General features: G+C 42.0%; 1 protein-coding gene and 1 long non-coding RNA gene across 5 annotated transcripts in view; one reads left to right on the plus strand and one right to left on the minus strand.

Annotated features, from left to right (window-relative positions):
* LOC131810382 (uncharacterized) overlaps positions 1 to 11,562 on the plus strand; it is a 44,114-nt gene extending 32,552 nt beyond the window's left edge. Inside the window, exons 2-3 of the long non-coding RNA XR_009345562.1 lie at positions 10,682 to 10,816; positions 11,370 to 11,562. This is a non-coding gene — a long non-coding RNA (uncharacterized LOC131810382). The remainder of the gene's footprint in view (positions 1 to 10,681; positions 10,817 to 11,369) is intronic.
* TGFBR3 (transforming growth factor beta receptor 3) overlaps positions 1 to 26,626 on the minus strand; it is a 197,851-nt gene that overhangs the window by 85,479 nt on the left and 85,746 nt on the right. The window lies entirely within an intron of this gene.

The raw sequence follows: 26,626 nt of genomic DNA on the forward strand, positions 1-26,626 counted from the left end.
CAGACACAGGGGCACCTGGATGGCTCAGTGGGTTAAGCCGCTGCCTTAGGCTCAGGTCATGATCTCAGGGTCCTGGGGTCGAGTCCCGCATCGGGCTCTCTGCTCAGCAGGGAGCCTGCTTCCCCTCTCTCTCTCTGTCTGCCTCTCCATCTACTTGTGATTTCTCTCTATCAAATAAATGAATGGAATCTTTAAAAAAAAAAAAAAAAAGCCAGACACAAAAGAGCACATGTTGTATGATTACATTTCTATATGAGACCCGGAGCAGGCAAATCCAGAGACAGAAAGCAGATTAGTCATCGCCATGACCTAGAGGTAGAGGTGGATAAAAGTGACTGCTAACTGATAGGGCATTTGTTTTGTGGGTGAAGAAAATGTTCTGGAATGAAATAGTGGTGATGCTTGTAGTACACTGTGAATGTGCAAATGCTACTGAACTGTACACTTTAAAACGGCCAAAATGGTAATTTTTTTATGTTTTTGACCACACACCCAAAAAATGTGATTTGAACTCCCACGTGGGTTGGACCAAACCAACTCTTGAGTTTCAAATCCCACCTGCAAAGACCTTCATGTGATAGAAAATACTAGGAAGTCAATTTATCTTAGAAGGGCTGAAAGGTCCCATAGATCCTTAGGACTTCATTCATCGAGGAGGGTCAAAAGCTGGGCCACACAATTAGTTAGCTTCAGACGGTAATGTGATTTCTATACATTTTTTTCATTTAGTCAAACAGCATTAGCTAGGTACTCATGATGTGTCATGCACCATGACAGTTATTTTCATTAATACTGAGAAAAGAAAGATGAGGAAGGCACAACCTGTCTTTCACTAATTTGCTCCCAGTCCAGAGGAAAGACAGACACATGAAGAAATGATTGTAGTACAGAACACTAACACTGAGATATGTCCAGGCCGTGTGGGGAGAGAAGAGGATGTCAAAGGTCAGGAGACGCAACAAGCAGGCAGGACAAATTGAACCCAATCCTCGGTGCAAGAAACAGGCAAAACCTGTCAACATGATAAATTTTCTGGTTTCTCCCACTCCTTTCCAATTTTCTGAACTACTTGGACTGGCTGCGTGACCCTTTGTCAGAGATATTTTAGAAACAGAATCCACAAACCAAGTGTAAGCTGGACTGGATAAGCACTAAGACCCCTTCTGACCCAAGGATCTAGGGATTCTGTGATTTCATTAGTGAATACTTTCCCTAAGACCTTTGGAATCACTTTATCCACATCCTATTTCACCGCTTCCCTAAATAAGTTTGCTAAATTTGTTTTTAAAAAATCCTTTTATTTAATAAACAATAAAGTCAAGTCCTCGAGAGTGTTTCTCAACAGTAATTATTTCAAAAGAAAATGACAGGCAGGATAGAGCAGATCTGTCAGGAAAGTGAGGACAGTTCTTCAGTATCTCATGGAGTTCAGAATACTGCTGCGGGTAGGTTCGGGTCACATCTGTCTGTGTCTTGGTCTATGTGAGTCTGTGGCAGCCTGCTGTCTCTTGCTTATGAGCCCAGACTCTAAAATTAGACCTAGCTTTGAAAAAGCCATTATTCTTTTTAAAAAAATAATAATAATAAATTAAATCTCCCTTAACGTTCAAAGAGATCAGAGCAATCACAAAGAATTGCTGAAGTTAGGTAATTTGTATTTATTATAAATATAATTAATCGTTAACTCTGAATGTGAGGTAAGTTTTACTGTTCTCTCAAAGAAAGATGATGAGGGGCGCCTGGGTGGCTCAGTGGGTTAAGCCGCTGCCTTCGGCTCAGGTCATGATCTCGGGGTCCTGGGATCAAGTCCCGCATCGGGCTCTCTGCTCAGCGGGGAGCCTGCTTCCTTCTCTCTCTCTCTCTGCCTGCCTCTCAGTGTACTTGTGATTTCTCTCTGTCAAATAAATAAATAAAATCTTTAAAAAAAAAAAAAAAAAAAAAAAAAAAAAAAAAGAAAGATGATGAAAACTCAAATTTTTCAGACCACTCCACATAGACAATATTCTAAAATATCCTTGTTTTTAGAATAGAGAAACCCGATAAAGTCATCAATAGACACCATACCCTTAAGCAAACTTTTAACCAGGGTTAACAAGTAGCAAAACTATATAATATGCATTTCTTCTATTAATTTTCCACTCACCATGGAAGGCTTCCAGCCATCACTGAGAAATAAAATATGGATGATGTGTAAAATAGATATTGTCCCTTCAGGACACTGCATGACCAGATAGTTCACGGAGAGGGGGCAATCTATCTGCCTCAAGCTACCTAAGAGTTGTCACAAGATCTAAGAGACTGCCTCTTGATTAATTATTTTATGGCTTAAAATGGGACCCATAAAATGAACTATCACTAATCAGCATAGCATCATAACTGAGAGCATGGACACTTGTAGCCAATTGCCTGTGTTGAACCCCAGCTCCATTCCTTACCTGTGTGACTTGGTTTATCTAAAAACCAGAATCATAGTACCTACCTTTTAGAACTATTATGAGAAAGAAATAAGTTAAAACATATAAAGCATTCCTAATATGCCCATCCATATTAAAAATTTAGGTATTAACTACACAAAGGCCCTCAACAGACTTCAGGAACTGAATGTGCAGTCATCACCTGAGGCATCACAGGAAGTTTCTCCTATAAAGATGGATTCCCTCAGTTTTCTCAAACCCTTTTCCTTCTTGTGAAGTGTTCTCCATTTGCTACTCTGCAACCTTCTCCCACCAGAGCTGTTTATAAAGTGGGCATACTACTGGACTGTGGTCTGGAAATTCTCAAGGATAAGATACAGGCAAACTCAGCAAATAAGACCTCTCCGCTCTGTTTAGAAAGATGCTGAGGTATGTAGTAACATATGGAATTTAATTACAGTTTTGTATTTTCACACAGGATGAATTTAGTCCACCTCACAGAAAAAACCATGTCCTTTAAGAAGTCTTCTTGTCATCAGTGTCCCCAGAATGAAGAAGGAAACTCTTCCCAGTGAATGATTCTGACCAATGTCCAATTGACCTTTCTCTTATAGTACCTAGCACCTGCTGCCTTGTACTAAATCAAGCTTGTACATAAAAACGATCTAAGAGGAGGGGTTGGGACTTGTCTTTTCGTTACCTCAGAGTCTAGACTAATAAATGGCTCATAGTAGGTCCTACCTAGGTATTTAATGATGAATGAATGAATAAATGAATGAATGAGTGAACAAATCAATAAACACATTTTAAAGCATAATTTAATAACTTTCAAGATCTACGTTTTCTTCCAAATTGGCCAGCGTCCCCTGAAACCCAATCCTTTGGGTCACTCTGTTTTCCTTCCTAAATTACAGGCAGATTGACCTAGTGGTTAATAGCAGTGACTCAAAGTCATTTAGAATCTCCGTTCTCCACTTACCAGCCTTGGGGCCTTGAACATGTTAAAACTCCCTGGGCATCAGTTTCGTTAACTATAACATGGGGATAATACTTATGCCTATCCATCAGATGTCAAAGGATTAAACATGTCATGTGGGAAGCACTTCAAACAGTAACTGGCACACAGCAAGAGCTCTTTTAAATGTTAGCTATTGGGGCTCCTGGGTGGCTCAGATGGTAGAGCCTCTGCCTTTGGCTCAGGTCATGATCTCAGAGTCCTGGGATCGAGCCCCATGTCGGGCTCCCAGCTTAGCAGGCTGTCTGCTTCTCCCTCTTCCTCTGCCTCTCCCCCTGCCAGTGCTCTGTCTCTCTCTCTCTTAAATGAATAAATACAATCTTATATAAATAAATAAATAAATAAATATTAGCTATTATTACTTCTACCCTCTAAAACCATGGCTATTTTTTCCATTCCCTTGTTTTCTATGGAAGGAAGGTCTTGTCTATACTGTCCTCCACGGAGACTTAAGATCAAAATAGCCTTCCTCACAGTCCCACAAACAGCGAACTGCTGGCAGCCCTGGACTGAGCCCGAACCCTCTTCCTAAACCAATTTCTCCTTTCTGGGCACACACAAGTCCCATCAAGCTTCCCCTTCTCCACCATTCTTTTCTTTCCCACCTGGCAACACTATAAATGTCACCAGCCATTATCCCCAAGTTCTTACTCATATCATTATCATGACCAACACATCTCCGTGGCTCACTAAACTCTGGCTTCGGCCAGACTTGGAGGTACTTCAAAGTCCCCTATGATTTGTGAGAAGGATAAGGGAGATGTTTGTTTGGAAATAATACAACACGTCCTGAGTGAGATGCCCAGTTTCCACGTATCTGTTTATCACCCACTCTCCGGCTTGCCACCCGCTCGGTGAAGACCTCTACCACATACGATACCGAAAAGGTTGAAACAGCTGCAAAGGTTTCTGTTTCCCTGGAGGTGGAGTTTCATGGAAGGCTAAGAATCACCACAGCAACCAGACTACAAAAACAGTCCATGGGCTTCAGCCCCGTAACTCTGGTAAAGCAATTTGTACTCCGTGAAAAGGCTGGGGCACAGAAGTTGAAAAATGATCAAAGTAAACACTGCTCCTCGAGCACCATTTTGTTGTGCTGATTTCAAGGCATCAAGTCACAGCGTCAAAGTTCTGTTATGAAGGATGCACACTGAGGGCCAGGGATTTGCTGGGCTGGATTTGCTCTGGTGCGAAGGTCTAGAGATAAAATTCATAGCCCATTTTCCAAAACAACCATCTCAAATGTGCTCTAAGAGCAGACCAGGGTAAAAATGTGTCCCCTTATATCAAGTTACCCTGTCCATGCTCGAACAGCTGTGGATCCCAACCCTGGATTTAACAAGAGAGGGAGAGAGATGATTTTTCTGATAAAAACCTTCAAAAGACTTTATGCCATACTGACCTTACATGGACTAATTCTGATAAATTTAAGAAAAAACCTCATTTAACGCTAAATGACAAAACAACCTGTTCTAGGGTCTCTCTCTATGCCATAGTTTAAATAGAAAATAAGGAATTATATTATTTCTATACTATATAGAAGCACCAACTATAAAGTACAACAATCTAGAAACAAATTTCTTCACGGATCTGTAAAAATCTTTAAGTTTTAGTAACAAAATGACAGTTTATTATTAACTAGCTTCATTATAACTTGAATACATGGAACATTTTTATTTTACTTAAAGGAGCTCTAAGTGGTACATGTGAGTAGCCTTACAACAACCTCAAAAGATAAGAAAAATATACAATTCCCATGAACAGAGCTTATAGAAAAAATCCTCAGAACCTCAATTGTATTAAGAGTACACAATGCATTAAAAGTTTAAAAATGGTAGCAAGAACTCTAACTCAAATTACCCCGAACAGAACATTTAGAATTTGATTAGAACAATATGATGTGTCACACACACTTCCCACATTCCTCTTCTCTAGATGAACCCAATACCTGGTGCTACTTCCCAAACCTACTGTGGAGAGGGTCCACTTGTACCATTTCTGGGGCTTTGGCATGATGCTCAGTCAGTAGGGAGTCAGCTACCCACAGAACAGATTGTTCCACAGGCCCCACTGGCCCAGCAGTTTGCAATACATAAGGAAGTAATTAGTATTATCTAATATTAACTGCTTCACAGGCAGGAATGAACAACTCCAGTTAAAGGCTTGCTCAGTCTTTTCTAGCTTCTCCTTGTTTTATCTCCAGATTAATAGCCATAAAGCTACTAGGCTAACAGGGAGAAAATGTTCTTATTTCCTATGTTTTGTGCAGTCGTTGATTCACTTGGCAGATACTAAGTGGCCAGTATGTGTATGGTACTCGGGTAGATCCATCTTTCCCAAAGTATGGGAATACCTAAGAAACGTTAAGAAAAGAGAAAATTTTTACCTATAGCTTACATGCTCATTTTCATGGGTATTAAAAACATAATTTCACGTTGAAGATGTTAGGGTGAAGCAGGTTTTGTTGTTGTTGTTTAGATTTAAAGAAAAATAATTAAACAGTAATCCAGATAGTGTATCAACACTGCAAGAACTGTGAAAACAGAACACATAAATATTTATTCAGGAACTGTCACTAGGTAATGAAAAGACTTCAAATGCAAACTAGATACAGAATTTGTCCTCAAGAACTTCACAGTTTAACAGGTGCACAAAGGTAAAAGACAGATGTAAATGTCTATGGGAGGAGCAGGGGAGCACTTCTGGCTGGGTCCTAAGGGTAACAGGTGGAACAGGCAGAACTAAGGTGACAAGGGCAGGGAGAGCCCTAAGAGAAATCTCAAAGCAGGGGAGGGAATATGGAGAGGTGTGGGGAACATTTAATTCAGATGGAGCTTAGGAAATGTATAAAAGAATACAGAGAAATAAAATTAGAAAGGTAGACTTGGGCCAGATCTCAATGGGCCATGAAAGCCAAGCTTAACCAATCAGTGGCAACTGAAAGAACAGCATGTAATACGCGTCACAGAGATGTGACCATGGCTTGTCTCCTGATAAATAACAGGTACATCAATTTCTGGCATATCAAGTATCAGTTAAATCACATTAATGCATTGATTTATTAAATCCACTCCAATTACCTCACTTATTTGCCCAAAAGAATATATGTCATAATAGAGCTTAATACAAAATACCATTTTTGGATCGCATTCCAACTTTTATATATATGGTATTGCTACTGAATTCCCAAGGAGTATCTCACAAAGTAAGGAAATTAAACTTTAGTCCTCAAACCAAGCATCCCAGATCTAAAGAATTTGTTCCATGGTTTGTTCCCAGCTCACAGGCCCTCAATAAACACTTGTTGAGTTTGGGGTCTCTTTTAACCATAATCAATGAATCAGGAAACTACTGTGAGTTATTTGCCTTGAGCACTTTTAGAAGGACCAGCTCACTGGGCCTGGTAATTCTGGTCCTGGCTATATGCAAAAATCTTTATCTCCAACCCTTAGTTCTCTCCAGTATATGAAATAAGTCTGACAGTCTTCTCTCTCTCTCTCTTTTACTATCCCTAAAGAAAAACAACTCTGACATTCTCCACCCTAGGAATGTCTTCTTGAGATGCCCACCTAAGTCTTGGCAAGAACTAACAATAAGTTTCTAGTACACATCTGAAACAATTTTGGGTCATGATCTCTATGATCTTCTTTTTAAAAAAGCAAGCAAGTAAGCTCCAAGTAAGCTCTTGGTAAGTAGCTTTGGAATGAAAATATGATGGTCTGATTCACCAAAAAATAATAATAATAAAATAAAATAAAATAAAAATCTTGTTGCTTGCCATCAGGGGGAAGTAATTAATTATCCCTGCCTAAGAAATAGAGAAAAGTAACTTTCACTATAAACTACAAACACCAATGCTTCCCGATCTTGTATTACTTTCAGTGCGATATTCATTCATTTGTGGGGAAAAGAAAGTTCTGCTATCTGACTTTGGGATTCAGCTTCCCCCTAAATGGAGAAGCTAGACCAAAGCCTGTAGATATTTGAGCAACTTTAAGACAAATCCCTAGGGACGGATGCAGTTGACAAGAAAAAACGGTCTGATGTGACTGAGTCATCTATTCAGAAATGTCAGGTCCCACTAAATGATTTTTGTATTCAATTATAAGACTGACAAAGTTCAGTTTAATCTGACAAAGTGAATACAAAAGAACAGAATAGAAGATTTTTCTTCTTTCAAGAACTGAAAATATTCCAAAATGAATTTATTGAACTTTTCAGACCAGTGTGAACATGCTTTAGAGAATTTCTTTCCTTCAGTTTTTTCTTCTTCTTAAATTTTTTCTCTAACTTTGGGTCAGTGTATGCCCTGCAGTCCTTTATTCTTGGCAGAAGCAAAATAAATCATGAAGTACTCAAAGTTAAACCTAAGGGTAAGTCAAGAGTTATAGTGGTCTTCTAAAATAGGTAGTGCTGACAAGACAATAGTCATAAAACAAGTTAATTTATCTGGTTTTGTTAATTTCTTCTAGACATACTTTTCAGTGAGAGAGTTTCATGATTTATACTGCATTTCAGGGAGACTGGCAGATTTTTCTATTTTCTATTGAAATACAGAACTTCCAATAAATTAAAAAAAAAAAACAAATTTAAAACAAAAGAGCCATGCAAACAACATTATTATATTGTCAAGTTCTAAAAACACTATTTTTCTGGCTAATTCTCCTTAATAAAGACAATGGCTGCTCTTGATTAAACCATAAATCACTAGGCTGAGAACAAGTCTCAGTCACTATAACTGACTCATTTGGTGACTAGGAATTCTTTCAGGCCAATGGGTAATGTCTCAAATGGTCACTGTTAGGCACACTGGCCAGCTCTGGATCCCAGGTGCAAAATTATGAAGTTCTCTCATTTTTCCCCCACTTCTTTTTCCCCCAAATATTTTACTGGTTATCCCAGAAGCAAAAGAAAAGGGAGAGCAGTGAACTTAGAATCAGTAGACTTGGTTACTGCAAGCAGGGGTGATAAAATTCTGCAAGAAGCAAAAGGGTAAGACACAAAATGAAATTTGTGTAATACAAGCACTGATTTTTAGTGATGGAAGAGATTTTAGAGATATTCTACTCCAAATACTTGTTGTAAATGAGGAAATCGAAGCCCAGAGAGAGACTGGCATGCCCAAGTTGCACAGCTGATTGGGGCATCACTGGGACTAGTACCCAAATAACCATTCCAGTTATCTAGCTTCTACCTATCCTGCTAATGGAACTGTATCTCTCCTTACAGAACGGATTCTCTGCTTTTGGGAAAGAAGGCCTTCCCTAGTCTTCAGAATTCAGGGCCAGCATTTTTTACCATTGGATAAAAGAACACAGAAACATATGAAACAACTTCGCCCTCTGCAAAGCATCACATGATCTGATCCTTAACCAACTCCATCCCCTATTGCTTTTCCTCCTTGCTCACTCCAGTGCAGCTACCCCAGCCTCCTTACTTACCTCTAACAGGCTCCTTCCAAGCTTAGGGCCTTGACCTCGTCAAGCCCTTTATCTGGTCCATTCTTCCCTTGGATCTGTGCATGGCTCATTTCCATCATTAAAGTCTCTGTTCAAGTATACCTCCTCAAAGAAACCTTTCCTAACCACCCTAACAACAACTCCTTCTTATCACTTGAATGAGTACTCTGTGTTCAAAACCACATAAGCATTGAGAAAGCTGAAAATCTGCCCTATTTACCACTGTATCTCTAGTCCTAGGACAATGCCTGCACATGGTAAACACTCAGACATTTTTAGAATGAATCAATGTATCGATGTATCAAAGGACAGATGAATCAACATATGGGGTAGACTCCACAACATGATGCTGAAAAATCCCTCCATTTATGCTTTTATATAAAATTGAAGGGAAAAGAAGGCAGCTGTAGATACAGAAAGTTAAAGCCTGTTGGCTTCTACCTAAAGCGTATCTGCAAGGTATTTCTGATAAAAGGTCATTGCCAATAAAACAAAAAGTACTTTCAGCCTCCTTGAAATATGCAAGAATTCAAGATCAAGTCATAATATATTTCAAAGTTCACCTGATTCTGCCAGCAGGAGCCCTGCAGTGCTGAATTTTGGGGCATGTGAATATTATACTGTTTTACTGAAAGATTTTCCAAGATTGCTTTCCAAATTCAACTCCATGGTCTTTTTATCCCTAAAGGGCAAAACACTAACCTGTTTCCAAGCTATTTGGTAATATTTTGGCAGAGATAATCCAGTAGAGAGAGTTGTTTGTATAGAACAGAACTATTGTTAGTAACAGGACACCCTAACCTGCCCCTCTCTCTAAGCTCTTAACCTATAGATGACAACCCAACTAATTATATGTAATACTCACCAGATGGCTCTTTCACTGTAGTTCAAAGACTCATCCCCAATAGCACTGAGTCAACAAACAACACCGGAAGCAGTATTGAAGCTCATGGTTAAAGAGAGCAAAGAGGCTGAGATCATCTAAGTGGGAGCCAGAGCGGGGGGAGAACTCACTATCCACTGTATCTTTGCTACCTTTAATAATTCTCAAGATGGGGGTGCCGGGACTGCCGATGCCTGGCACTGTGCCTGACAATAACAGGTGTATAATAAATATTGATTTAATGATTGAATAAAAGGCTAAAGCTTGGGAAAACCCACTTTGCCCACAGCTACTCACTGCATACTGACCCCATCTCCAGGAAGTATGTGATGCAGATTCAAGCTTGAGCTAGCCAACTACTTCCTAGCTCCCAACCGAGGGAAGAGAAATCTCTTCAGCCTCAATTTCTATGCCTGTAAACTAGAACTAAGAAGTCCTTTGCAGGGGTGTTGAGAAAACTGAGCAAAATGCCAGTTTTCATAATCCTCTATGAAGCAGCTTGCCAGTGTCCGGCTTTGGCCCTGATTTGAGTGGTACCATTACTTCCTGCTTATAGGTTTTGGGACCAGGAAGCAGGATGACAAACCTAGGACATCTGCATACCTGATCCTCGGCCACCTGGCTTCCTGAAGAAGAACTCAAAAGTTCTTCTGCCATTTCCCAGCCTTTCCCTCAACATTGGGGATTTGGGTCTCTAATTTAAAGACTAGACCCAAAAGACAGAACTCGGGCAGCACAAATTCAACCATCACCACAGGTTTCTTTGCACAAGACTAACCTGGGCAGGCTTAGCTCTTAACACCCAAATTTTACTGCAATTCTGGGGACATCAGAATCTAACCAAGAATGGTCCTGAGAATATCACATTCATTCCACACCTAACTAACCCCAACACCTCATCTACTCACAGGTGACTCCCCAAATTGCGTAACAGAAACTCGGTCACCTGACTTTCCATCCGGAATATGCCTCCAGAGAAAAGGGAACCCAGAAAGTGGTAAAGCCATTAAGTCTTCCCAGGCAGCTGAAGTCACCAGATTGTGAGGTAAAGCTAGAGGTTTTCTCCAATCTGTGGCTGGGAGGTTGGGACGAACATTTTATCTTTAGAGGTCAATCTAAATCGCCTCTTCCAGTGATAAAGATTACATCCGTTCATCTAGCTTTGAAGACCGGAGTACACAGCTGAGCCCATTCTCCCACCCTAAACACCAACAGGCAAGGCTATCAGCCACAAGCTTTCACAGCTGCCAAGGTACTTGCTGTCCTCAACGTATTTCAGCTCAGCTCTATTTTATTTACCAGCCTCCTCCCCTAGTCGTGGAAAATTCTCCCTCTAGACCTTAGCCAAACCACATCCCTATTTCAAACCTCTCCAAATTCTCACCTCCAAAAAACGTTTCCAGGCTAACACACCTGACTCCAATTACTCCAGCAACACGCCTCCCCCGGCCCCACATCCTTCCAACATGCCTGATTCGTTAGCACTTATGTGTTTATCTCGGCCCAGCTGTACTTGATTAAGTCTATTTGGTTACGTTTTCATCATGCGTGTTTAGGGCAATAATATGTTTCTATGTCTATGTCCTTTCTGTTTACAGGTGTTGTTCTCTGCCCTGTGCTGCACATCCAAGCACGAGCTCCATGAGCTCCTGCCTTCCTCGCTCCCACAATGCTTTGTACGGCGTCTACGAAGGCTGCTGCCGATAACTGTCCAGCTGCCTGGGTCTAATTATGTGAGGAGGGGCCTTCGCTCAGGCAGACTGAAATGACTGGTTTCTCTCGTCTTCTGTACTTCATTAAATAAAAGAGAGGGGGAGATTCTTTGTGTGTACTCTGTCTGGATAAAACAGTAGAACTGTTTAGAAAATCATGAAATTTCTATTATACGAGGCAAAAAGATCTAAGAGGTGAAACTCAAAAGCATCTTCCCACATATTTTGAGGCCAGATTTGTCCCAGATCTGTAAATCCTACTTAATCCAGGTTCTCTTTTTAAAAAAGAAAAAAAAAAAACCCACACATATAAGAAGGTATAAGATACTCTTAGTTTACATTTGAGTTATTAGGAGGTTTCTACTGGATGGTGAGGGTTTCTTTAAAGATATTTTCTAGTTTAACAATTCCAGAAACACTTTTATTCTACATTTCAATTGGTATTTTGTACTAAAGTCTGTACTTTCAGTCTGGAGGAGTGGACTAACTGTATTTAAAAATGTAACCTTAACTCTCAATGCAGACTTAAAAAAAAAAAAAAAAAAAGAAGAGGAGAAAAGAAACCCAAAACACTGAGGTGAAAGGAATATGAGATCTTATTCTGCCCAACCTCTTTTCATTGACAAATGAAGAAACTGAGACTCTTATGGTTCTACAGATTTGGTCAAGTTTGAATAAAAAAGATCCTGATCTAGTATAATTCAGTATTCTGTTTCCACACCTTGAAATCTGAATTACTTTATGACTGAGCCAAACATACTAATATGAATAACCAGATTTTCCAGAAAATATAACTATTTCCAAAATAGAATTCCCAAATAAAAAATGGCTAACAGTTTATTGAATACAACTAAACTGTTAAAATCACCACATGCACTTGTTCATTCAAGCATTTATTTCACATATATTTATTGAGTGCTTACTATATGCTGGGCATGTTCTAATTCCTGGCGATCTCAGTGCACAAAGTAAGACATCTCATGGATATTCTAGTGGAAGGGACAGATAATAAGCACGTCTAAACATAAATATCAGGTGCTATTTTATCAGATGATAGGAGTTATTTTAAAAGAGTAAAACCAGATTTGGAGACAGCAGGGGTGAGAATGGCTATTTTAAATGAGGTAGTCAGTGAAGGCCTCTCTGCAGAGGTAACAGCTGGACAGGGACTGGATGGAGGGAGGGAGAAGTGCTGCAAGCAGAGGACGGGAGGCAGGAGTGTGCTGGGAGCCTCTGGAGAACATCAGGGCCAACAAGTGCGCCCACTGAGATAGGTATGAAGGTGGGAGAGGGTGTGACCACTGTAGTGCGGGCTGGGGACTGTATTCTAAGTGTCATGGGAAGCCACTGCAGGGAGTTATTAGCGAGTTTTGCTAGCAGACTTTAGTTTTAAAAGGCTGACTGAGGCTGCTATGTGGAGAATAGATCTTATTAGTTAATAATGACAGCAGCTAACACTCACTGAGTGCTTCTTAAAGCCCAAGCACTGTTCAAAGCACTTGTCACAGTTTAGCCATTTTATTGTCATGGTATCTATGAAGCAGATACTGTTATTTAAAAACCTGCCCAGAGCCACACAGCTCATAAATAGCATAGTGAAGCGTCCAACACAGGCACTCTAGCTCCAGTGGACCCTGTCCTCTAAAGGATCTGGGGAGTTCACTGCGTCTCAAACAAAGTTGTGATGGTGGCTCTACAGTCTCCTGGAGGTGGTGGTGGGGACTGGTGTTGGGGGGGGGGGGCTGTCAAGCAGAGGCAGATTCAGAATTTGTTTTTACAGTAAAACAAACAAGACTGGATGTGACATCTGAGAAAACTTAGGAGGTCATGGATAACGCCAAAGTTTTTGGCCTTGGCAAATGAGTGACTGTCTTTTACAATGTCTGTTCAGTGTAGCAGCGAACAACAAGGGGTCAGGGAAACTACATCCAACTCAAGACAGTCTTCCAAGCTAATGAGACACAGGAAGAGTATCGGCAATTTGTGGTTGCTGTAACAAACTACTAAAAACTTGATGGCTTAAAACAACAGAAATGTATTCTCTCACAGTCCTGGAGGCCAGACATCCAAGACCACTCTGGGCCAAATCAGATCACTGAGCCCAAATGAAGGTGTCGGCAGAGCTGTGCTTCCTCCAGCATCTCAAGAACACCATTCTGTCCTGGCCTCTTCCAGCCTCTCACAGCTGTTGTTATTTCTTGGCTTATGGTCCCATCGCTCCTGTCTTGGCCTCCACAGTCATGTGGCCGTCTCCCCTTCTGTAAGTCAAATCTGTCCTATAGGGACACATGTGATTGCATTGAGAGGCTACCGGGATAATCCAGGAGAATCTTCTCACCTCCAAATCCTTCAATCAGCCACATTTGCAAATACTTGCTCTATAAACCATTCAGAGAGGAAGATCTTGGGGAACAGGATGTGGGCACATCTTTGAGAGGCATTCTTTAGCCTATCACAGGTGCGGACTGAGAATAAGCAAAATGTATCCCTCCTTTCCGTGAGAATTTGGGTCTTCTGTTAACTTTCTTAACTCTGTAACCCCCATATTGTCAACTACAATAAAAGGCAAGTTCCTTATGGTGAGAAATTATCCTTAACTGGAAAATTATACTAGGATTGGAAAGATTAAAAATACGGCCTAGGAGGAGAGATCTGGGGGCTTCTCTGAGAGCAAGTGACTCTTACAAATCGAGCATTTCCTTCATGGGCACCATGGAAATTATTCCTATGAGCATAGCTGCCTACTAGCTCCTGGGAGGTATAAAGTTTCTAAACCAGGGCAAGACACACACACATACACACACACCCCCATGTAGGTCTCTTGTCATTTGAGCCATCAACTGGAGAGCTCTGGGTGGCTACACAAGCTGATGTGTAGGCAGCCACAAGGCATCTAAAAAAGAGGAATGCCATGCTGCCTGCTACAAGCTACGGTTCCTATCCTGTATCCTTTTAAGCAGGCTAAAGCCACCTGTGCCCTGTGACAGTCTCTTGAGTCTGAATGTTTATTTGAACCCAAGAAGACCCCCCCTGGGTGTCTGTTACCACATGTAATACAGATCTCATTTCAGCTTCATTTCATTTCCATCTCTTCTCCACCAAACCCTTTAACACGGTTACCAACAAGGAAAAGGAGCCTTTGTTCCATTAGTCGTGTTCTGGAGGTCTCACTATAAGCAGCAGAAAGGCTAAAGGGGGCAAAGAGAAAGGAAAACTGGGAAAATACAAATTAATAAATCCACAAAAACTGAGCTGACTGCTCCCTCGAGGAGAAGTGAGCAGTACCTTCAGCTGAATAGGTCATGCTTCCTGCACCAGGCCTTCAAGAGGCCTCCCCTGCAAGATTAAATACAAGAGTCCCAACCCACATCTCTGCTGGAAATGTGCAAGTGGACTCATTACTCAGAGCCAAGATAAAGGATAAATCTTTATGAGTACCGTAAGTATGAGTCATAAAAAATAGGAAACACATGTAGGACATATACACAGTCATAGGACCGTGCCAGGGAAAGTGTTGGAAATGTATATAAAAACACACAGCAAAAACAGGACTGAGTATTACCCCTGTACACAGCTCCAAAACACAACAAAAAAACTCAGAGCAAGTCAGGGGTCCAGATCACTCTGGTCTCTAACAAACAGAGATCATTTCCGTATTTGAAAATAAGCTGTTTTTTTTCCCCCTTTTTTCTTTCTTTTTAATGAAAAAAGGAGGAGAATGGAATCAAGAAAAAGTAACTTGGAGGAGGCTCTGAAAGATTTTATGATTTGGGAAATTTGAACAGCTTCCAATTAAAACACTGGGAATTAGATATTTACAGCATTAAAATCGAACAAAAAATCTTTTCAGAGAAAGACTTGTTCACAATGGCAGTATTACCATTTCATTTACATTCTTACTATCTTAACAGCAATGATAAAGGGAGAAAAGGAGTGGAATCTTCAACCACAATGAAAGCAGGAAACAAAGCAGCAACACATGCACTAACATACAAAAAGCAATAAAGGGCCAGCATTAAAGTTTCTAAGGGGTTCTGGGATCCACAGAAAGAACTAATGGTAGGGAACAGGCAGAGCCCTATGGCTAATGGCAGAAGATAAAAATCATGGTGGGGGGTGTTTCAGAATATAAGGGAGAGCAAATGGCCCCCATAAGTCCTCCAGGGCCAGATGACAAAAGCAACTGTGCCCAAGCCTGACTAATCATTATAAATTAAATTCTTGGGGTGCCTGAGTGGCTCAGTGGGTTAAACCTCTGCCTCTAGTCGTGGTCTCAAGGTCCTGGTGATGAGGGAGCAGGAGGCTGGCTGAGAACAGAGCAGGGGCTGGCACCTTGCACCCCCTCTCTCCTACTCCCCTTGGTAATATGTGTGACATTTCACAGGCACCCCTGACTGCCCTAAAAGAAGAGCAAATGGTTATCTTGCAGAGATCACAGTCCTGCAAGGCAGGAGTCTCTCTTGGTTTACAAATGTCCTTGAGATTTACAACAAAGAAGTTGCCTTATCAATAGCCCAATTTCCAAAGATACATAACTCAGTTCCTCAAGCCCTAACGTCACCCTCCCCTCCATAAAAAAAAACCGAAGGAGATGGCGGTAGAAGGAACCTGACTTAGGTTCTGGAACTTCATCACTGGGATCGAGCCCCTAATCAGGATCTCTGCTCAGCAGGGGGCCTGCTTCTCCCTCTCTCTCTGCCTGTCTCTCTGGCTACTTGTGATCTCTCTGTCAAATAAATAAATAAAATCTTAAGAAAAAAAAAAGGAATTAAATTCTTCAATCACCTTTGATTTTGAAAGGCCCTCAAATTTGAGATTCAAAGTGGCAAGCCAAGGAGACACCCTAAATGCCCATAAATCTCATACCAAAGCATGCATGTGCATGTCCAAACAGACCTTTAGCTCCCTTGGACTTGAGCTTTTTCCCGTATCTTCAGAAACTACTGATTCCCAAGGAAAGCACTACCTGCATGTCTTTCTACTGGAGGTTGAGAGGAGAAGGAGAGAAATGAGTCAAGTATTGTTTTTAACTTCTTAAATGTTAAATTTACCAACGACCTCAAGCAAACCAATGCTCTCTAAGTAGCTTTTTGGAGGTAGAAATCTCAATACAACAACCGCCTCACAGAATGATCCAACTTTAGAGCACTAAAAGATCACCCACCTACCCCACAGCACGGCTACAGCTAAGAAATATGATCTCCCATTTTCTGTCCGCCTTCCATTTCTCAGTCTTCTTGGCAGTGGCCATAGCTCTTTTTTCCTCTCTCCCAAGGCACCTGGCACATGTGCTCACATCAGTAGGAGTGAGGCCATATTTGCCAAGTACTCACCTCTTACGATAATGAATGTGGCTTCCACTTAAATCAGCGCACAGATATTGAGTACCTACCCATGTGCCCAGTGCGAGGCACATAAAACCTACAGTTACATCACCAACTTGCTGTAGCAGATTCAGAATCAGGTGAGTGTACACACGTATCAAAAGAGAAATTAAACTTTCATGTGCACAATGTGGAATTTGGGCTTCAGGCAAAAATAAGGCTATTGCAGCGATACCAGATCCTATGCCTGACTCTCTTTGGCTCATTATTAGACCCAGTAACATCTAATCTAGTCTTTCCATCTTCAGAAGATGTGCCTGCAATGTGCCTCTCTTCCCCCAAAGGATGTAAAAATTCTAGATTCAGCCAAAGGACTCTGTAGTTTAGGTGAGAAATGCCATTAATATAAAACAGTATTGCAGGATGTCTTGGACTAGACTCAGACAATACAAAATGACTATGGGCAAGGAACCATTCCCAGGAGTCAAAAGCGTAGCCATTTCAACTGAGTTTTAGCACTCTAAATCAAGAGGGCATTCAGAGCAAAATCCCATCAGAATATTTAAGAATGGTGATCAATAAACTTATAAAAGCCAATTTATTAAAAATAATCTTTTTCAATCCCATTCTTCAGAGGTTAAAAGAGCTATCTAGTTTCTGGGCATTGATGCTTTAGCCTTTCAGATAAGACCAAGTTGCTCAGAGGAAGGACTATGTCAATTACTACCAGTTTGGCTGAGGTGCGCTGGCAATCTGGAAAGGAAAGGACAGAGCATACGCACATTTGCAATGGAAATCGAAGAAGCAGGTCTTCCAAACACGGATTCGGGTTCCTGCGTCTTTAAGAACAGACCCTCATAAATGGATTGCTTCTGCTGGACACCATGCTCTAAATAAACAGACTCTTCTGGCCGACACACAACTTCCTGTAGGGTTCTGGTGGGTAAAGCTTGAAAAGGCTGCCAAATCCAATGACCAGCAGCTTTTGAGCTGACTTAGAAAACAAGCTACAAAGACTTGAGTCCAGAGTAAACAAAGGAAAAAGCCACATTAAACAGGGAACAAATTACTATACAGGCAGGGATATTTTAAGTGCTCACTGAGCAAAAAAACAGGATAAAAAAAAAATCACGTTATTAGGTATTTAACCGTACAGGGTAGAGTAAAATGCTCTCTCTCCACAGGTGGAATCAAGGTTAATTAATTCTAGCAATGTTAAGAACTGGCTGGGAATCATCGTCCTACATCATGAGGACAGATCATTCGTAAGGGTCTAACTGCAAACCTGGCTCAGATTGTATGAGCTACCCAAGGGAGCAGCATGGAGTCAAAAACCATTTGTAGCTTTTTACACAGCTGAAGACAAGGACCAACTAGTTTACTAGCAGATGACTAAAATCTCGGAGTAAAGAAAAATGTAACAAAAACTCAGAAATGAACTGGGCAAAGACTGACACAGAGCCCTGGATACTTGAGAGTAAATTGCAGAATGAAGCTCACTCAGGAAAAAGAAATCAATGCTGTAATACAAAAAGAAGGATACCCGCTTAGCTATAGTTGGTTAAGAGGGACCTGAGGACAAAACAACAAGTCCATGGACATAATGCAAATCAAATAAAGGCACACTGTGCAAAAGAGGAGTAGCATGGGGCACGTGGGCAGCTCAGTAGGTTAAGTGTCCGACTCTTGATCTCAGCTCAGGTCATGATCTTGGGGTCATGGGATCCAGCCCCGTATCCAGCTACTAACCCAGCAGGGAGTCTGCTGGAGATTGTCTGCCCCTTTCTCTCTGCCCTCTCTTTCATTCAATCTCTCTCTAAAATAAATCAAATAATTTTTAAAAATAAAAGGGGAGTAGCTTAAAAAGACTTACAGTGATACTTTAAATAACATCCTTAGTCTCACTCAAGAACCCAATAAGTACAATGCAAAATAGGTCCAAGACTTGGTTCCTGCCCCTAAGGAGTCCACATACCAGCTGGGTGTGCAACATTAACACACGTGATTCAGCCCCAAATAATACAAGAAAATACATAATCCCATACTCTGAGGAGGTACAGACTCGTGGCAGGGGTGGGGTAGTGGAGGGATTCAGAGCAATCTTTAGAAGAGAGAGAGAGGGAGGAGGGTAAAGGATCACGGAAGGGTTCAGCACAGACTGAGCTCAGAGAGAAGTTCAGGTGGAACTAGGAAAAAAAGATGTGTGGCAATGGATTCACCTCACTGGCAAAGGTCATAGGTGAGGTTCGGGAATCTGCACTTAAGCATCTCTAAGGGATTCTAAAGCAGAGGATTCACATACCACACAAAGTTGAAGAGATACAGGGTTAGTCCAAACCCTCACTCATGCAGCCTTTCCACTCATCTTTCACTTTTTTAAAAGATTTTTATTTGAGAGAGAGCGAGAGAGCGCACGCGCACAAGCAGAGGAGAGGGGTAGAAAAAGAAGCAGACTCTACCCTGAGCAGGGAGCATGATGTGGGACTTGATCCCAGAACCCTGGGATCATGACCTGAGTTGAAGGCAGATGCTTAACCGACTGAACCACCCAGCTGCCCCTCATCTTCCACTTTCAAACCACAGCCCACACCAGCTCCCACTGTCCCCATCACTGTCCCCATCCTCTAATCCAGTGATTGACAAGCTTTCTCTGCAAATGGCCAGATCATAAATCTTTCAGGCTTTGTCACACCGCTCAACTGTAAGACAGTAAGACAGCAGTCACAGACAATATATAAATGAATGGATATGGCTATATTCCAATAAACTTTATTTACAAAAAAAAAAAAAAAAAAAACACTACTTACAAAAACAGGCATCAGAGTGGTGAATGAATAAGCAAAATATGGTATGGCCACCCAATGAAATACTCTTCAGGAATAAAAAGGAATGAAAAAACTAAGACGTGCTACAACATGCGTGAATCTCAAATGCATTATGTTAAGTGAAAGAAGCCAGTCATAAAAGTCACATACACTATATGATTCCATCTACAGAAAATGCCCCAACAGGCAATTTATCAAGAAATAAAGTTGACTGGTGGTTGTCTAGGGCCGGGGGTAGGACCACAGGCAATGGGGAGTGACTGCTGGTGGGTACAAAGTTTCTTTCTGGAGTGCTAAAAAGTAAACTTTATGGTATATAAATTTTGTACAGACAAAACAGGCAGCAGGCAGAATTTGGCCCAAAGGACACAGTTTTGTACCCCTTGAATTGTATCCCAGTGACACCATGTACTTGGAGGAACTTTGTTCTACATGTGGTTTCTGCTTTTCCCTCTGTGTATACGGAGGCTTCTCTTCTCCTCTACTCAAAAACTTGTACTTGACTTTCTAGCCCCTTATTAAATGCTCTCTTCTGGGAATCTTCCCTTCACCTGAAGATAGAATTATTACCATTCCCTCTGTTGGGCTCCTGCAAACTTTTTTTAATTTTAGAACACATAATGGTCATAGTATTTGTCACACTGCATTAAATTTATTTGCCTCAATCCTCAATAAGTGCTGAAGACATAAACATGAGTTAGAATGTAGCAGGACATCTACCTAGCAGAGTAGGCTCTCAATGCATCACTCACCAAATGTGTCTCTCAATGAATGAATTATGAGGTAATATGCAGAGAAAATTGTTTTAAGAAGGGGTCCAAAAGTTAGACTGAAAACAATCAGTCCCAGGAAACTGGTTTCAAAAGCTGCAGGGTTAAGTGGAATAGAACACAGAAATTCAAGAGACATTTCAGAGGAAATGTCAATAAAACTTGGCAGCTGACCACTACAGGATTTGAAAGGGATGGGTAAGTCCAAAATGGTGCAAAAGTCCCAAGACAGGCGGTAGCAATGACACTGATGGGCAGGGAAGCTGGGCAGATAACCGGCTTTCCTGCTGGAAGGAGAAGACCAGTTTAACTTCAGTTTCAGAGATATAAAAAGGGCTAGTATTTGATTGTTTACCATGTGCCAGGCACATAGGGCAGCCCTCTGTGCCATATGGACATCTCTCACTCCTCAGTAAACTCTCCAAAGAACTGCTACTATCATCTCCATTCCAGATGAGGAAGGAGGCTTAGAGAATGAAGTAACTCACCCCGAGGCACATGCTGGGCAAGTGACCGAGATTACGGCCCCGCAGAACCCTACAGGTATAGCTACTCCTCCACAGTGTATCTCAGGCTGAAAACTTGAAAGAAGACCTGAGAGGCAGCATTCCCTGGAACCCTGACAGGAGCTCCACTTCTGAAGCTTAGAGAGAGCACTGGGTGTCTTTCGCATGGAGGAGACAACCCAAACCCTGAAAACAGACAAGCTGCCTCAGAGACAAGAGACAGGAAAATGAAGGCCAAAGACCACACTCCAGGCAAAAAACCCTGAGAAGGAATAAAGAGCTGGCAAAGAAACAGAAAAACTGAGGCAAAGGTAGAAGGAGCACCAGGATAAGGTATCATCTGAAACTCAGAAGGAGATGCTAGAAAAGGGAGGACAGAAAAATGAGCTGAGGAGGAAAAAAGTGGGGGGAGGCACTATGGCAGAAAGAGCTCTGCCGAAGGAGAGGACCCCTGGGCTTCAGTCTGGCACTGGCACCACCTTCTTGTTTGACAGTGAACAGTCACCACGGAACTCCCCGGCCCTGGTCTCCTCTGTCAGGCAGTTAGAACTAGATTGCCCCCAGTCCTAGCAACCCAGTAGCTGGTCAGAAGGGCATCATCAGAGAGAAGCTCAGGAGAACGGAAGTCAGGCTGCAGGGAGGAAGGAGGGGAGAGGCAGGACACACCGATGTTCACTCATTCAAGAAATTGGAGAGACAAGGGTGAGAGAAATATAATGGTGTGTGGAGCTATGATCGGCAGGGCCAAGTTCATGCATGGCCCGTGGAAGAAAGAAAAGTAAAATAATGAAACACGCTAATTTTCACAGAAATACTCAGAGAATGCACTGCGGAAACAACTGAAAGTGATATAAGAAACATTTCTGCGGAATGTGAGTATTAAGTCAGAGATATTAGCAGTAAATTTCTTTTTATTCTCAAACAAAATGTCAACAGAGCAGATAAGCCATGAAAACAAGAGAGTGCAAGTTGGAGATTTGGATGCTCTGCACACACAAGCTGGGCGTTTGCCCAATCAGCACATCTGGGTCTCAGATTTGTAGACCTGCTCCTTACTTTGGTCTACTGCTTTTTTACAATGCTCTCCAAAATGCCCCTCAAGCAAAAAGTCACATTTTCAAATGTGGAGGGTGGCCCTGAAAAAGCATTTTCTAACAACATTTTTAGGAAATTACAATTTTTTAGACGTCGAGGAGTTTCCATGGCAACAACAGGATGGGTCAGGGCTGTAGTCCTAACCTCCATAAACACAAACACCACACTGGCTGGAAAAGGCTGCTGCTGAACCAATTTCAGAGGGGGTCAAGGCAATCTCTTCTCCAGACTGGGGAGGAGGCAACAGTGAGAGGTTTTTTCAGTCTGTCCCCTCCCAGCCAGTCGAGAATACAACCTGGCATGACCTCATGCCGAAATGGCAGAGTCCAACCAGGCTCTATCCCCCTGGAGGGGCCAGGAACCCTGCTTTCTAAGGGCAATTTTATAGCATGTGGACATTACTGTGATAAATGACAGGGTTTAAGTGATGTGGCCAGCCAGCATCTTGATAGCAATGTTGTAACTTCTTTGCTTAGTTTGTGTCCTCATTTGTCTGCTAAGCCCTGATGTTTACTATTATCGCTCTCATTTCTGCTTTCACTTTTTCTAGAAGTCCCTAACTGGGTTTTTGGAGAGTTCTTACTTGAGAGTTAGCTGTAGTTTTCTGATTCAACATCTTGCCCCAATATGTCAGAAACCACCCTTGACTAGTGTGGCCAGTTTTAAACTGGCCAGCATGGTCCTCTGCTGAGCCAGCAACCGTATCTGGTGGCCTGGCAGGGTGTCAGCATTTAATCGGCACTGAGTAAATTCGTTTGAATGAAGGGGCAGCTTCTTGAAAATAATGTGACTGGCCTACTTATTTAGGACCTCCAATCCTATGTGACAGATTCAGTTGTCTTTCAAGTTAATGAAATAACTTCCATAGCAACACTCAGATGAACTGAGAAATGTGTCCCTTGCTATCAGTTTAACTTTTGGATATGTCTACTGCAGGTCTGCAACAAAATGGTCCATTCACAGGCAATCTCACCGAAAAGGCTGGAATGCTTTCCAAAGCAACCTCCATTTAAACAAACACCAGGCAGCGTTTATGCATGGAAGGTATCTGTTTAGGAACTAAACTTAACCAATATACAGTGTGTGTGTGTGTGAGCAGTTTACTCTGACACTTGCTAAGCATACACTACATGTAAGATCTCTGAAACACTAATAGTCTTGAGTTTATTTGGATTTTGTTCTGCACATACACAGGTCTAGGATTAGAAAGTCATTCATGAATATCTGCAGTGGGAAAAATGCCCCAGACAGAGAAGGAATGCGGCTGCTGTGCTACTGTTCAGTGTTCACTGGGTACTTCCGCTCTCTCACAGGTAATCTCCAGTCTGTTTGTGGGGGGAGAAGGGCCTTTGGTTCTAAGATTTTCAAGGTTGCAATGACCACCCCAGAGTTGTTGATTTTTGTTTTTTGTTTTTTTGTAGTGTAACATTTTGTCTTTGCCACCTTTCTAGGGTAGTGGGTTAATTTCCAGGTCCGGGGCCGAAACCCATCCTGGCACCCCTGCCAGTGATAGGTGGGGCCACCTAAGCCACTTCAGGCTTGTCTGCCATCCTGGAGAGTCCTTTCGGTGCTCCTTGAGCACCTGAGCTGCCTCAGATTCCATTTATTCTTCTCCTTCCTGGAAGGTTTCCTTTCAAATTTTATTTTAATCCCAAACGTCTGAATGTTTTGCAGTGTCTAGGGGTTCGAGCCCCTTGTTTTTCGTTCTGCTTTTTTCTTCCCTTCCCTCTTCGTGGAGTGATTATGTTGACAAGAATGTATAACGCGCGTTCTCCTCACTGGTTTATCTGCAGAAATTTCTCTGGGCTTTTTTTTTTTCGGTGTATGATTCAACACTGCGTTAAAGGGGGATGTTCCATTGAATAAAAGAGCAGTGTGATTTAAAAAAAAAAATTTTATATCAGTTGAAATTCTATATCAGTTCTTTTAGAGGTGATGAGTAAAGTTAAGACAACAGCCCATTCCCCCTACCCCTGCACTGTTCTGTCTATATTTTAATAACTAAGGGGGAAGAGAGAAGCTGTCCACCTACTAATAGTGTAGAAACGGAGGGAAGATTGTGAACAAGCAGTTAATTAGACTGGTAGTAGCAATCTCCAAAATGTTTAATCCCTGAACTTCTAGATACCTCCAAGTGAGCAAAAAAGACATCAATTCAGATGTCAAAGCCCACATACTAATGTGTCTGTTTCATTCAAAGGAAGAAGAGTCCCTTAATGTGTTTATTCTCCCTTCTCATACGGTCCAAGCAAATTTGGTTACAACGAGTCACGGACTGCAAGCAGAGAACAGGTGGTTACTTGTGTGAAGGCAGCTCAAAGCCTTATGGGGGGAAGAGGGGAGGAAATAATCAACTAGGAAGGACAGATGGGAGGTGGCATTTAGTGTGGTTGTTAACAACCACGGAGAGAACAGGGGATCCTCGGCTCCCGGCTTTTTATAATTACTAACACTTGATGTGCTCATCTTTCTAAATGAGAAAGGGAAAAAGACAGCAAGAGGCCAACCTTAAAGCAGTGCCCCCAAAGCTACAAGGGAGGGAATGAAAACGGACTGGGAGCCCTGGAATGAGCTGTCACAAGCCAATGCAGGAAACCAAACCCTCAGTGGGGGACCAGCGGGCTCACCAAACAGGTAGAGTCGAACAAGACTGGTTAGCAGGTTTCACAGCCCAGAACAAGGTGAGAGCTAATGGTCGAAAGGAAGTGGACTGGAAGGGCAGGGACAGCTTGGACTGTCGAGTCCAAAAGACCCAGTGTCCACTGCCTCCCTGAGCCTCGCTGCTCTGCTCAGGGACAGGGAGGGCTTGGCAGGGAGGACACAAGTCCCAACGAGGTGGACGAGGTGGCCGAGCCCACAGGAGGCGTGTCACACCACCGCCACTGCGGCTGTTCCTGTAACGTGGTAGGCAAGGGAACGGCTAAGAGGCAAGCAGAACAGTTAGTGTTTCAGATAACTGTGTTTACTTCCTTCTCTTTCTCCCAACTGTGGTCTTTCCTGCCCTCAAAAGAAGCAGGAAAGGAACTTTAGGCCACAGTCCTCAAGAAGGTACAAAGCAAAAGTGACTTGGAGCCACATGTGTGATTAACCACACATCCCACTTGGCCCTGCCTGCCAAGAAGCCCAGATCCAAATTTCATAGTTGGTCGTACCGACCACATTAACCCGTACGGCTCACAACTACGCTTTGCTTTCTTCTTTGTCCTCATTCTGCTTTTCTGCTTATACTGCTGACAAGTCTATTGTGAGCCCATCCCGAGCCTTTGCTGCAGAATGAGGCAGAGAATATGCAAATACACATTAGTAGGAAGGGTTCTGAATTTTCTGGGGGATAAAGTTATTAAACCCGGACCCGTTCTCAGGACAATGGAGCCTTCCAGATCTTTTCTCCATATAACCAGTTACCAGCACACTCATTAATAGTTGCTGCTGTAATGTCAGGACATATACATAAATTTAAACACCGTGTCCTTTACACACGTCGGTAATGCTAACTAGGGGTTTACCCTCAGCAGCTTTTCATGGTAAACAGGCTATTAGATAAGTCAGAAATAGAAAAGACACATCACCACATAAAAGCAGGTCACAATAAAAATTAGATAGGAAACAAAATTGTTGCCATTCCAGCAACTAATGAAGGTATGTTATTGTAAATAAGCCTCTGATCGCCTTATAACCCCCTCAGGAATCAGGAAACACCCTGAGGGCCCAAACTGGGGGGGAGGGGGGGCAGATTTTACTTTGAAGTCAAAAAGCAAGAGGAGCTGGTTTTTATAGGATGAAAATGATGACACCAATGCCCGCTTATTCTTAAAGACAGAACTGATCTCTCGGGCTGTTTACGGTCTTCTGCCCTTCTGCCGCCAGAGTCTTTTTCAAGTTTCCTGTTCACTTCCAGGCCTGTTGTTTCCAAAACCAATGATTACAAATGAGAGGTGTGGTCTCAGATGAAAAATACAATTATAGGTCTCTGGGCTGTCCTGAGGGGAACCTAGCAGGGAGGCCAATGGTAAAACAGTGCTTTGCTACAGAAGGCTTTGTATATATACATAACTGTAACAAGCGAGTTTCTGATACAAATTCTCTGCTGGCCTATAAAACTGTTTATCTAACTTAAGCGCAACTGTTTCCCCAAATCTTGTCAACCTGCTGCGGTTACTACTTCCAGGTGTAGGATCTGTCACCTCCCCCCACACAGGAAAAGCAGCAGCCTCTCCTCAGCAGGAAAACCTGAAGACTCTTGGGAGGTAGGAATTTAGTAAAATGTTAGAGAAGAGTTGATTCACAATAGATCTTACTGCTCATCCTGCACCAGTAACAAGCAGGGGGAAAGAGGGTGGATTTAGTAATTCCCTCCCATTTGAGGAGGACATAATGAAAAACAACTATCTTGATCATCAGAGTCAAAGTCAATTATACCTGGGAGCCAATACGGCATTCCTTTTGCTAATGTATGAGCAATGAGTTCATTTGAAAAATATTTGCCTTTTATGTTCAGTAGAGACCTATAGAAAGGCTACCACTGGTCCTCCCACTATCACCCCCAAAATAGACCAGCTGCGATTTTTAGCACAAACCATGGAATAGCATAGCTATAAATACCAAGTTATCCACTGAAAACAA

This window comes from Mustela lutreola, chromosome 10 (assembly GCF_030435805.1).
Source record: "Mustela lutreola isolate mMusLut2 chromosome 10, mMusLut2.pri, whole genome shotgun sequence".
NCBI classification, from domain to species: domain Eukaryota; kingdom Metazoa; phylum Chordata; class Mammalia; order Carnivora; family Mustelidae; genus Mustela; species Mustela lutreola.